The sequence below is a fragment of the Taeniopygia guttata genome, chromosome 5 (genome assembly GCF_048771995.1).
Source record: "Taeniopygia guttata chromosome 5, bTaeGut7.mat, whole genome shotgun sequence".
Lineage (NCBI taxonomy): Eukaryota > Metazoa > Chordata > Aves > Passeriformes > Estrildidae > Taeniopygia > Taeniopygia guttata.
This window is the reverse complement of record NC_133030.1, coordinates 45,651,054-45,664,920: the sequence shown is the minus strand read 5'-3', so window position 1 is coordinate 45,664,920 and position 13,867 is coordinate 45,651,054. Positions and strand designations below refer to the sequence as shown.

The following is a 13,867-nucleotide window of genomic DNA, read 5'->3' as shown; positions in this document are numbered from 1 at the left end:
ATAAATATATTTAATATAAACATCTTATCAGCAATTTAGGTGTTTGTGAATCTCTATGCATGCACTGGACAAATGAAATTATATCTTTCTGCTGAGCAGGTATGACATGGTTTATTCTATCTTTTAATCAAGATCATGATTTCTTGATAAGAGACAATGTTTAACAACTGGAAAACCTGACTAGAATCAGCTAGTCACATTTTATAATAAATTTTAATTTGGATCATAAATTGCAATGGGAGATCATTGCCTAAAGATATGAAGAGGTTGAGAAGACAAAACGTTGTTTTTTCTCTCTGAAAAAGGCATCTCATTCTATTACTGTTTATTTTAAAATGCCTATTTCTATACTACTCAAAAATTAATGTAAGTATCTTTTGAATGCTGTAATGTGATCCACGGGCAAGAACTTTGAAATACTTTTGAAATCATTCATGTCAAGTGATTCTACAAAGATTTACAGGTTTCAAAGCAAGGTTGGAGTAATGCTTTCCTTTATAAATAGGTTTAATTCAATAAACCTAGGTAATTTCAAATACACAATGACTGCTCTCTGGGCCGGCATAAATCTCTGTAGTTCAGCTGAAATCAGTACATCCACAATAGAGCAATCAGGGCTTTACAATGCATTAACTGAAATCCCTACTACAAACTCTATAGAGACTAGAAAACAGTGCTAGAGAAAGTAGTTACTTGGGAGTTAATAATGTGGTGAGAGAAGTAACAGAGGCAGCCTGAAAATGTAGAACATCAGAAAGGATGTGAAAGAAAAGCACAAGTAATTGTTTAATGTAGATCAGAAATGTCTTTTAGAATGAAAGACAGGAGGCTAGAATCTCACAGCCAACAATACAAGAAAGACAGACTAGGAATAAACGGAAATACAGGGGGCACAGGAGTTAATGGAGGAGCATTAGAAAATTAGGTAAAATACAGTAAATAATGGTATGCTTTTAATCAGCCATAATCTCATAGTTTTATGATGTGTTTGAGGTTTTTCTATTTCTTGCAGAAATTATGTGGAAATATCCTTAAGCCATCCTATAAATATTCACTAAGACGGCTTTTGACTCAGATACTCTCTTTTGAAGTTATATGAAAATGACAAGGTTTTGTTGCTTGAATTAATCTATTTCCCCTTTTATGCTCATATATAGTTTTTAGTTCCAAGGTTTCTGTCTGCCCAGATTAAACAGAACTCCATATGGAAATCTGACCATGAGCTGGCTCCCTTTTTATACCTTGGAGCTTTATGTTTTGGCCAAACTTTCCTTTTATGCTATGTGATAAGATTTAATTCCATATCTGGATCTTTTTGTATTCCCAAATCTAGTTATGTTCTATGGCTAATAAGACAATCATTTACCTAATTGATTCAATTACCTAAAAGAAGTCTGTCAAACCAATATTCTTATAATAGCTTTATTGGTGATAAACTGTAGAATAAATCTAGCTGCAGGAATCTTGCTGTGGCCTTTCCTGTAGGTATTTGTAAATGTAATATCCATTACCTCACTTTGATCTCATACTCTTACTGACAGTATCTCCACCATACTCCTGTTTAGGGAACCCTCTCTACAGAAACATAAAGATTTTTTTTTCCATACATGTCAATTAATGTACCATATTTTGCCTTGAAAGAAAATTGTCTAAACCCCCAAAACTTAAAATAGAAAGCAGTATCATGTTAATTTCTGGTGTTTCATTTAAACTAAATCTTTCAAAGATCTCCTTGGTACAGTAGAAACACAGTCCAAAAAATATCCCTCCAATAAAGCACTACACATTCTCTCTGACATCCCCTAAAAGCATTTAGAGTAATTTGTTTCCACATCTTATGTGGTGGAAACAAATTTTTAGGGGAAAGTGCATTTACAGATTGAATTTTGGGATGATAAAAAGGCACTAAATTAATTTTTTAAGAAAAAAAAAAAGGATTAAATTAAAATTTTAGGAGAAAAATAAAATCTGAAGCAACTCCCAGCAAAGCACTTAACCACTATTCAGACTTAGCATTTATTACAATTGCCAGAACATTTGAGTTCCTTGTTAGACAATCAAAACTTTATGCTTTCAATTTTTATGTAACCATTTGCTATACATAAATAAAGAGATACTGGGATTCATGGTTGTGGAGAGGCAAATAGAACATATGAATTACTAAATAATACTTTTCCCCAGCTACTTACTATAATAGCCCTACTCACTCCTTGTATATAATCTGACAGCTTTGCATGTTATTAATATTTTCCAGAAATATTTGCCATGGCTTTGATTTTTTCAGTACTCCAAAGGCACACAGCAAAAGCAAAAACATTTGGCTTCTTAGATAGTAGTTATATTCGCCATAAGAGTGCAGATGAAGCACAGAACTGAATCTCTTGTAAGAAATATGCATCTTTAAGAAACTGTCAGTAGGAAGGTCATACAACTTACATACTATTTACAAAATTGAGAACAGCATCTTTCTCTTTCTTTCTTCAAATTGTGTGCAGATGATGTCTATCTACCTTAGATTTTACAGAACCTTTCCACAGAAAATAGAAGTGACTGAAAGTGGAAATGCAGTGAAAATGTGAAAAGACAAGCTCATTGCAGAGAAGAGAGGAAAAAGACAGGGGTTCTTTTTTTTTTTTTTTGTCATAATCTAGGTGTTTAAATCTCTTTTTGGGTAAAATGTTGCTGTAGCAGCCATCAAAAGTATGTGTATTCTACTGTCACTACCCACTCGTAGTGACAAACTGTAGGTGCCTGCACTTAGCTAACAATTGCAGAATGTATGCAGCACACGCATGCAATCCTACAGTCCAGGATGTTAAAATGTCTTATTATCAAATAACTCCTACTTCCAGATATTCAACACTTCTTTCTAACAAGGACTTTATTTTTGGTTTGTATCCATGCTAAATTACCTTGTGTTTTAATAGTAAGGTTTGTAAAACAGCAAAGCCAATCTTAGTAATTGAGAACTAAGAATACCCTATGCAAACTCTTCAAGATCTTCATTTGTGTGGACTAATTGAATTGAAAAATCCAGGAGGTATTGTGAAATTGGATTTTTTTTTTTTGGTTAAGGGGGACTTCTGGTTGGTTTCTTGGTTCTCCTGTTAGATCGTGTTTGGCTTTTCTCAGTCACTCTTTCATGACCATTGTTTTCTCTTCTACAGATTCCATTCACTTTGGTACCTAAGGAAAATGTGCAGGAATATATACAGAAGCAACAGATTTCTTTCTTCTTACATGTGTTCTAAAACAACGGTATCTACAGAAATGGTCTCCGAGTCCAATGCTTTGGCCATACTTTTCATAAAATATTGCTACTACTAATAACGTAAAGGTTCAAGTGCTCTGAGACCACCTTGTGGGAGTAAGGGTACTGATGATCTCACTGGTCGTTATTTTAAGGCCTTCAGTCTTTTTTACTGGGTACACAGTACAGTGTCCTATTCACAGTAGCTACCTTGATATATCTTGAAATATCCCAAGGTATCAAGAGGTATCAGGTTAGGAATTTTTTATGGTTTCATAGCTGAAATAAAAATGAAGTGGAAAATAACAAATATATGTGGGTATACAGGCTGTAAGAGAGTAGTGGATGTTTCTTTAAAAGTCAGTCCCTCCGGTGGAAATGTTTGCTTAGGTGAAAAATTGTTTGCATATTTGTAAATATTTCAACAGGATTTTCCTCACACTTAAACTGTTACAGCAATTTACACCTGCAATTCTTAGGGAGAGGAAGCAATAAAGGCCTTGAAAGGTATTTTCTAAATATTCCTCTGCAACAAGAATGATTTATAGCGTGCTCATACATCATTTTTTCAGAGGCAGCATGTCAAATGAAGATGTTACTGTCTCACCCACTGCCAGCTGTGTGTTGTTGCCTCCTGCCAGAGGTTGCCATGCCTGGGGTCTGCTTCTCAGCTCGTCCCTACCCCACTGCAGTCAGAATAAGACAGCAGCAGTTCCCTGTTTAAGCTGCCTATTGCAGCCCATATGGCAGGCTCTGATTTGAAAATGCTGAGCAATGCAGCTCGAAGGAAATCATTGGCCTTCAACTGGGAAGTGCTTCAAGGACCTAATCAGTTGTGATGGGCAAATAAAACTGATTTACATAAGACCTCAGAGGTCCCTTTGAGCTTGATTTTCTACAAAAATGCAGTTCTCAGATGCAGCAAAACAGAAAAGGATTTGAAGTTTAGGTTGATAAGTTCAGTGCATAAAGAAATTTAAAAAATTTCCTAGCTATATATTAAATGAATTGTGTAAATTTTTCCATATAAGAATAACCATATAAGAATATTTAAAAGAAAATAAAGCAGAACATTCTGCAATTATTGAAGATTTCTATAAATAATTATGATTGAAAAATCATAATTTTTCCAATGTTTCTGTTGCAGGTAATACATACACAAGGTGGTATGTGCATGTATATATATAGGTCACAATTCTGTGAAATAATATTTATCAGCACTTACAAAAAATGAAAAAGCAAAATTACGGTAAATGAAAAAATATACTCCAATACTCGAGACATAGTTGAAAACAATGAAACAAATTCTTAGTGCTAGAAAAATCGACATTTCTTTTTAAGAAAGGGACTTTTTCCTTCTTTTCATTTATAAGTAGCATTCTAAACTATCTATTTTTTTATTTAGAAATTCATGTAGCTTTTTTTTTAAGAGGTAAAATCAGATAAGCTAAGATATGATGCATTTGGTTTTGATTAATGAATTTAATAATTAATATTAATGGAGATATTACAACAAATTGGAATGTGAAACTGAAAATTAACCTACATGTTTTTCAAATTATAGCAAAAAGCCTTTGCAAACACATTGAGCAATGGGATTAGAACTCAAACTGACTCTGATGACTGGAGAAGTGAACAAAATATTAACCAAAAGAACTTTATTATACAGAAATACAAAGAACTACACCCAGGAGAATCAGATGAATCAATACAAAACAGAATACTTGAGAGTCAGACAAAAATATGCATATTGCAGTGGAGAAGGGCCAAGCAGAGAATAGCAGTATAATGGGAAAAGTATCTTTTTGGATTGTATTAGAAGGATAAAGAACAAGAAGAGAAATTGTTTTGTTCTACTCATTAATGTGAAGACCTCTGTCAGAGTATTGCAGCCATATATGGCAGAGACTATTCTAAAATATTTCATCATGAACACACAGAAAGTCATGTAGAGTTTGTAAAATAAGCTCTTTCTCTATTTCTGGATAGATTATCTTCTTTGAATTCCACTATGCATGAAGAATATGCAAATTAATATCCTTGCTAATTCATTCCTTTAATTTTGCCATTAGGAATGCTTGGAAATCAAACATGAAACTCCCCCACGATTGCTACATTACAAGAATAAAACATGAAGAAAAACACGAAAACATTTTTAAAATTTTTAGAGGCTGTTATAAAAAAAAAGAATCATTTCCTGTAGTCTCTGCTTAAGGAGATAAGAATTTTTTTTTTATTTTTATTTTTTAGATAACATTTAGGATACAAAAAACCTTTTACTTAAAAGGTCAAAGAATGGAAATGAACCAAGGAGAGAGAATGAAGAATTTCCTTTATAGTTTCAACTGCATAGTGATAAGTACCTACCTTAGGCAATCCTAAACCATCTTTGAACAGGAGGGAGGTTGGATGTTCTTTTGAGTTTCTTCATAGTCCTCTGTTTTGGTTTTTTTTCCCATTAACTATCTGAATCTGATACAAAATTTAAGAGATTTAAACATCTTTCAGATTCTTTCAGTAAGGCCACAAAAATTATCAAAATTTTGATGAGTTTATGTGACTATAACTTGAGAATTGCCCAAGGCTTAGTTGAGGTTATTACAAACAAGCTATTGTTTAGCTTCAGAAACAAAAATTATAAGTGGGGTTTTCAAATGTAACTTTAGTAATTTCTGCCTTGAGTGGTGCCTAGAAGAGCAAAGAAAATGAAATTAAAAGAAAGTGCAAAGAAACTCTCTGCAAGTCCAAACAGAAAAGTAAGAGAGTTTTAACATAGTTGAAGTCTATGTGTATTATATAAACCCTTAAAAATGGGTATAAATTTAGGATGTTAGTATCTCATAAATAATTACATAAGAAGACCAAAAGAATGCCAAAATAATGTATGCATTTAATGTAGGGCATAATAGATATGTTATATACTAGTGTTCTAGAATGATAACAAAAACTATAGTGTCAAGACAAACAAACAAACAAAAAAAAAATAGACCATCCACATCTATTGTAAATAAGACTTTGACCCAAATGCAGTGATCATGCAAGATGCATTCTGTTTGAAAATAGTTTCTTACAAAGGTTTTGCTTTGCTTATAGTACATGGGTACCCAGTGATTTGTCAGCAGCAAAGTACTTAATAAAGGAAGTATTTTTCATTTAACATGTTAAACAAAAAGACTGCATTAAGTTTTACGGCAGAAGAGTTACTAGAGTAGGATTCATATTTCATGAAGAGTTCTCGACTAGAACTTCATATTTTATGAATATAACAGTACCTAGATAGGAAGTTATTTTGATATTTCCCATCCTCTTCTTAGTCCTTGTAATTAATAGGAGTAGGATCATATACTGTCCTTAAGGAAAAAGAAAATATTAGTGTCAGGGATTGGTTTAACTCCTTCAAACTAAAAACAGAAATGCATTTTTGTTAGTTCTGGGATATGCAGCTTAACAAATCTAAAACACAAAATATATCCTTGTCAAAAAAACACGTCAACTGCTTATACACATTAAAAAAATATTGTTCTCAGATAAAATGATCTCTTTTTTGTCTTTTAAAAATTTATATTACTAAAATTACTAAAAAATTTAAATTACTAAAGTTACATTTGAATCACAGAATTGCCTGGGCTGGAAAGAACCTCTGCTTCGTCTCTTCCCTGCAGAAAATCATATGGTTCCAACTCCATTGCATTGCCATGTGCAGGGACAGTTTCTGCTAGACCAGGTTGCTCATAGTCCTATCCAGCCTCACCCTGAACACTTCCAGGGATGGGGCACTGAAATTTTCTCTGGGCAACCTCTTCCTGTACTACACCACCTTCATCATAAATAATGTCTTTCTAATATTTAATCTAAAACTATTCTTTTTCAGTTTGAAACCACTCACTCTTGTCCTGTCTTTACAAAATGTCTCTCTCCATCTATGTTGTTGCAGACTCACATTGAATATTGTGTGCAGTTTTGTTCATCACAATATGAGAAAGATGCAAACCTATTAGAGAATATCCAGAGGAAGGCAACAAAGATGGTGCAGGGCCTTGAGGGGAAGCCATATAAGAAGTGACTGAGGTCAGTTGATCCGTTCAGCCTGAGGAAGAGGAGTCCGAGGGGAGACTTCATTGAGATCTTCAATAGCCTCACAAGTGGAAGAGGAGGGACAGAAACTGATCTCTTCTCTGGTGATAGATGACATGACCCAAGAGAATGAACCAGGCATGAACCTGAGTCAGGAGAAGTTTAGGTTGCATATTAGAAAAAGTTTTTTCACCCAGAGGGTGGCTGGGCACTGGAACTGGCTTCCCAGGGAAGTGGTCACAGCACCAGCCTGACAGAGTTCAAGATACATTTGGACAGTGCTCTTGGGGATGGTGCAGTGCAGGGCCAGGAGTTAAACCCCATCATCCTTGTGGGTCCCTTCCAACACAACTCTCAAATTCTTTTTTTCTAGGCTTCTCTGTGTACTGGAAGGCCACCAGTAAGTCAGCCTGCTCTTTTCCAAGCTGAATAAACACAATTCTCTTAGCCTTTCCTCACACGAGAGGTGCTCGATCCCTCTACTGAGAGCTACTAAACCAAGCTAGTTACTTAGTGTGAAAATACTTTTTTTCCCACTCAGTAAGGACTTAATTGCAATCAATGCAACTGTGTAAGGCTCATACTATCTGAGAAGTTAATTCATCAATTCTTTGATAACTAAAAATCCCAGATGAGATTTTTAAGGGACTGGTAGAGGTCTATAAAGGATAATTACTTAATTTATTAATGAAAGTCACAAAACCTTTGGATAGATTTTGTGGCATATGGCAGAACTACCACTGGAATGCAATTTCTAGATAAAAAATAGGAAAATTAACATAACCAGAGCAGCTTATCACAAGCTGAAATGAGGGAAAAGTCCTACAAGCATTCAACACTCTTTCAGAAATTGACTTGTGATATTTATTAATTCATAAACACTGTCAGCTATGTCGAAATCAAAAAGCATCATCTGGCTTTTCTTGATGTTTGCTGTGACAGCAGTGTTTACTGCATCTTTCTGCACTCTTTCCTTCCTTTCTACTGTTATTCTCTGCTTCATCTCTTCCCTGTGACCAAATATTACATTTTTCTATTGCAGGATCTCAAAATTCCAGCTTTCCAGAAATACATTTACCACTAGTTAAAAATTTTATACAATCATAAGTTTTTACTTTTTAAACATGAAATTTTGATAATTCATAACATCAAGAATAAATTAAGTGGAAGATTGCATTGGCATCAATGTTGTAAAGTAAGTCAGATTAATACATTAACATATAAAAAGACTTATGTCTTTGAAATATTAATATTGTAATTGCAATAAGTAATGTAAATATCTTTAATATTAAAATTTTTTATTCACAGATTTTTGCAGACTGATTTTTCTCTCATGTGTATATAGTGCCTCCAAATCAGAAGTCTGAAAGAAGAAGTAGAAAAAAAAAATCAAGAAATATGTTTATGCAACTATGTAATTGACTAAGCCAGTGAATCTAGTCATACCTCACAGTTCCAGTCCACTCTTCTCCCCTAAAGCCAACCACATCCAAAGCAGCATGGCCAGCAGGGCGAGGGATGTGGTTCTGCCCCGACTCTGCTCTTTTGAAACTCCACTTAGAGTGCTGTGCCCAACTCTAGGATGCCCAACATAATGATGGTGACCTGTTGGAGCAAGTTCAGAGAAAGGCTACAAAAATAATCAGACCACTCTCCTTTAAAGACAGGCAGGGAGATCTGGAGTTCTTCAGCCTGGAGAACAGGAGGCTCCAGAAACACCTTGCACCTGAAGAGAGCAACAGGAAAGGTGAAAAGGAAATGTATGGACTTACAGGTCAAGGGGGAAATGGCTTCAAACTGAAAGAGGAGATAGATTTTTAGATTAGATACTAGAAATAAATTCTTTAAGGTGAGGGTAGTGAGGCACTGGGAGAGGTCCCAGAGAAACTGTGGATGCCCACAACTGGAGGTGTTCAAGAACAGGTTAGATGGGGCTCTGAGCAATGTGGTCCATTGGAAGGTGTCCTTGCCCATGACAGGGATATTGGAACTAGATGTTTTTTAAGTCCAACCCAAACAATGAAATGATTCTCTGATAAATTCTCCAAAAAGTGAATTTCAAAAGGAACAATAAAGGTTGTATAGATTTTAAGGGAGAGTAAAGTCTGCAAAAACAGTCACAGCTAATAAAATATCACAGAACATAAATCTTTGCTTCCAATTATTATATATACCATTTAATACAGCAGAGAGGATTTTTGCTGTTCTATTCACTGAAAAAAATGTTTTTTGCACTAAGCAGCCATCTAATTTCATGTTGTCTTTGTGATGTTCTTCATTGAATTTGCAATCAGTGTGGAAACAATGTTCCCCTCAATTTGTTATAGCAATTATCTTACTAAGAGAAATAAAATGACCCTAAAGCGAATCCAACACAAAAAGAGTGTGAAACATCTGTGTACAGTATGTTTGTGTTCTTCTGTGAGTTAGAGTCCCTTTAGATATATAGACAGTATCAGGACTGCATCCCTCTCAGCTCCTTAAAGGAAAAGTAAGCAATGAATCAATGATATTCCAAAGCAGGGGAAGGCTGTTACACATCTGAACGTTTCACAGCATGCCAGATGATTAACAGCATGTTAGGTAATGATGTAAGTGCCATAAATTAGTTTATATTGTACAATGTAAATACTCAGCACAACTGATGTCTGAACAAAGAAATCAAGACAGAAAATGAGAATTTGGACCAAATCCAGTGTGCTCTCCAATTACTTGGGTTTTGTTTTGTTTTGATGAGTAAGTCCAGAATAATTTCTTGTATGTATATATGAAATATATAGTGAATATTCTTTTATATCTGTATATATTCTTTTTTCTAATCCAAATCTCTCACTCTCTCTGAAAAGTTCCTCTCCCTCTCTGTAGATGAATAAAATTTATAATTATTTTTACCATTTTTTAAATACAAGCCTTGGAAATTAATTTTGATCAAATACCAGGTTTATCTTTATAGCTTGAATAATTAAAAAATAAAATATAGTGTGGTAGTCTGTTGTTTTCAGTTTGTTCTTTTGTAGTAGGTTTTAAATATTTCTTGTTGAAGTTTGTAAGGGTTCATTCCATGTACCCCATTTGGCTTCCCTGATGGTTCAGTCCTGAGTTGTTTACCCCAAGATTCTCCCGCTAAGTGCATGTCAATCCACCTGTCAATCTCCTTGTGTCGCCTTTGTTCCCTTCTGGAATGTTCCCTGCCCTTCATCCCTTCCTTAAAGCAAGATTGGGCTGCAGGGCTTGCTCCTTCCCCTTGGTGGCTTCTATTGGATAGCCCTGACCCTGCACCCCTCCCCTAATGCCTTCCTATTGGGAAAAGGGTGTGTCCTCCCCTTAGTCCTGCCTTAAAAGCAGCTTTTTGGCCTAATAATCGTCATTTGTCCCTGAATCCTCTGGGGAAATAAACCTTCCTTGGAACTCAAACAAGTGACCCCCTCTATTCCTTTGCCTGGTTCCTGGTGCTGTGCTGCTGCCGTGTTCCCCACACCAGCTGCGGGCCCCTGCACCACCAGCCGGGGGGACTCCGCAGAGATTTGGGGGCGGCCGCTCCCGTGACTGCACAGCGGTCTGGGGGCTGAGCTGGCCAGGGAACATCTTCCTGTGACTGCAGCGCGCAGCTATGATATAGCATATGTAAATGTTTTCTGTGAATGTATGTTCATAAGTAGCACTGAATGAAGTCAAAAGGTCAGAAAATAATTATTTAAATAGTGCATGATTAAGCTACTGACCGTACTGAAACCAAGGATTCTAACAAGGTTTAGATATCGTGTGGGATAATGAAAATGCTTACAGAAAAATAACATAATTGCATAATGTAAAAAAATGGAGAAAAGTATACACACACTTCTGTTCATAATTCAAATGCTATTTAATAGGTGTTAGGAGGACATGTCTATAATTGCTCACTCTGAGGGTTTTGGAATGTTTTTTTTTTTTCAGATGAGGGAGAGTAGAGAACTGGTAGAGAATCCAGCTAGATGCATTTCTGGCGTGGAATACTTTTGTTACACTTCTCTTGAGATTTAGTCTTATAAATTTACACCTCAGAGTGTGACAGGCTTGTAAGCATTGACACTGTATATAAAAAAACAGTCTAGCAGACTTACAAATACGGTACCAATGTGCAATAGCAACAAATATGCAACCAGGGAAAATTTCTGGTTATGACAGTGGCTGCTGAATTAATTTTTTGGTATCTATATTTAATTTCTTTTCAATTTGGTAGCCTGCAAATTCCATGACTTGAGCATGTTTTGCAGGAGTTGAAAGAGGGTCATAAGCCTTTTTCAGTACTGTTCACAAGAGCTGGAAAGGAATTACTTTTTTCTGAGTAATTCTCATACACATCTCGATGAAGGGTCTCCAAGTAATCTTTGTTTCCATGTCCACGATTTAAAGTTAAACCAAGGAAATTCCACATTTGAATAATGTAACATTAGTGAAGGAAACTTATTCTGCTGTGAAAAAGCTCATACAAATCTATTATTTGCTTCACTTAATGGTCCAGTGTTCTAAAATCTTGAAATATTCTGCCTCTAGAAATATGAAACCTAATTCCAGTTCTTCCAAACCCTGGTTCTAACCCTGGAACTATGAATTCTCTTACATCTTTCAAGACCACAAAACACTGATTGCAAACAACTTAAGTCATTTCAGTGACTCAAATTGCTATTAAAAAATAAAGGTTATAACTATCTGCAAAAGCAAAAGATGACCTCGGGTGTAGGTATTGTCACTTTCAAAAATAGCACTGACATTTTTCCTCACCTTGCTCCAATATTTTTTAAAAATGGACTTTTCTTCATTGAAATATGTCACTATTGTTATTAACTATGCTGCTACTTTACATATTTTATTCTGCCGTCTATGTACAAAGTAGCTTTATTTGTAAAGTTGCTTAAGAAAAAAATTTAAAAATTAAAGCAATTTTATTCTCCTTAGCATAAATTTCAAGTCTATCTTTCAAACATAAAATAGGCACTGTTTGTTAAATTTCACCAGTGATGTAGGAATAGATTCAGAAAAGGTCATTCCATAAAAATATGACATTCATACTAATAGAACAAGAGAAATGAGATGGCAGGAGACAACCACTATTATAATGAGAACAACTCAAACATAGAATAAAACCCATATATTCATGTGATGGAAGCCCAACTTGTACATGTGTACAGGGGTTGAATAGGTTTTCAGTGACCAAAATTACTTATTAAAATAGAAATCTGTCTGAACATATGAACCTGAACTCTGTCAACCATAGTACTTCTGCCAAAGCTGAATAAAGGAATAAACCCATTTGCAAACTGGTTAAGAAAACAGTAATTTTTGTTTTGAACATCTTTACACTGGAGCTGCTACAAAGCCATGCTTAGATCCCTTTGTTGAGAAACCCTCATCAGGTTAATCTAGGGATTTGATTTTATCAGAGGATCTGCAGTTTCACATAGGAATAGAAGGAGCTTTTTCAATAAAATAAAGATTCCAAGAATGGCAAGATAAACAAATAAAAATAACCTTAACATTAACTTGGAGACAAATAAGACACCAAATATTCAGAGTAATTAAAGAAATCCAATAATATATTTCTAACATATTACTGTTCAGTAGGTGACTCATTTTACAATTCCTGGAGTTTCCAAATCCTCTTATTTTTAATTATTTAAATCAAGGAATGTGTTTATCTTTATTCCTCACTGTCTTCTACCTATTCCATCATCTTCTTTTTCTTTCATCTAGAGTATATTATACAGGGTGGTTTTTTCCTTTTTTCTTCTTTCTTGCTCCTTCCCTCTTTACTCTCTCTCTTTCTCTTGTCAGATAATTTAGTTACATTTTATTAGTGCTTGTTGAATTGAACTATGCTCTTGTCCTTTTGCTAGAATACAAAGAGGTCATTCTTAAAAAAGAGTACAAATGGATAAAGCTTAATTCTCAGAGTATCACTTCCTAATAGCCTTTTGCAGTGTTATATATAGAAAATTTTGACTATGGCAGTGGAAGAAAGAGGAAATTAATAAAACTTAGTACTCGGTGAAGTTTTTCAACAGTGAAGACAAAATAAACAGCAAAAGGCTTAGCCCTGTGAAAAAATAATTATTGATAAAAGTTGTTCAGAGATTCCCTTGTAACAGTATTTGCTTTTTTGAGAGGGTCTCTGTCTGTAAGTAAAACACTCCTCAGTTGTAAGAAACAACATGGCTGGTGAAATCAACCATTCCAAAGGAGTTTGCATAGCCTCTGTCATAGATTAGCCCCATTAATTTTACGTCTCTCTTTCCCATAATCAGGAAATATCATGACATCAAATTTCCTTTTATATAGCTTTTACTTTCTTTTTATTTTAATGTCATCAATCCATTATAAAACAGTATTAAAAAGCAACAAAGCTGAATGCTGTCATATCTGGGGGGTAATTCATGTTTGTACCAAATACTGGCATGGAAAATCTGTTCTTTTTCTGGTTTTAGAAGACTTTTTTAATGAGTGTTTTATGATGTTTCTGTTTACACAGTATTTTTACAACTGTTGCAAATAGACACAAATATCATA

At 34.7% G+C, this 13,867-nt stretch overlaps 1 long non-coding RNA gene across 5 annotated transcripts in view; it reads right to left on the bottom strand.

Moving 5' to 3' along the window:
• Positions 1–13,867, bottom strand: part of LOC140684319 (uncharacterized) — a 73,565-nt gene that overhangs the window by 43,148 nt on the left and 16,550 nt on the right. For 4 of the 5 annotated variants that reach the window (XR_012056448.1, XR_012056444.1, XR_012056445.1 and 1 more), the window contains one exon: positions 5,618–6,595. This is a non-coding gene — a long non-coding RNA (uncharacterized lncRNA). Of the gene's footprint in view, positions 1–5,617; positions 6,601–13,867 lie in introns of all 5 variants that reach the window. The other variant, XR_012056446.1, reaches the window with a different exon arrangement.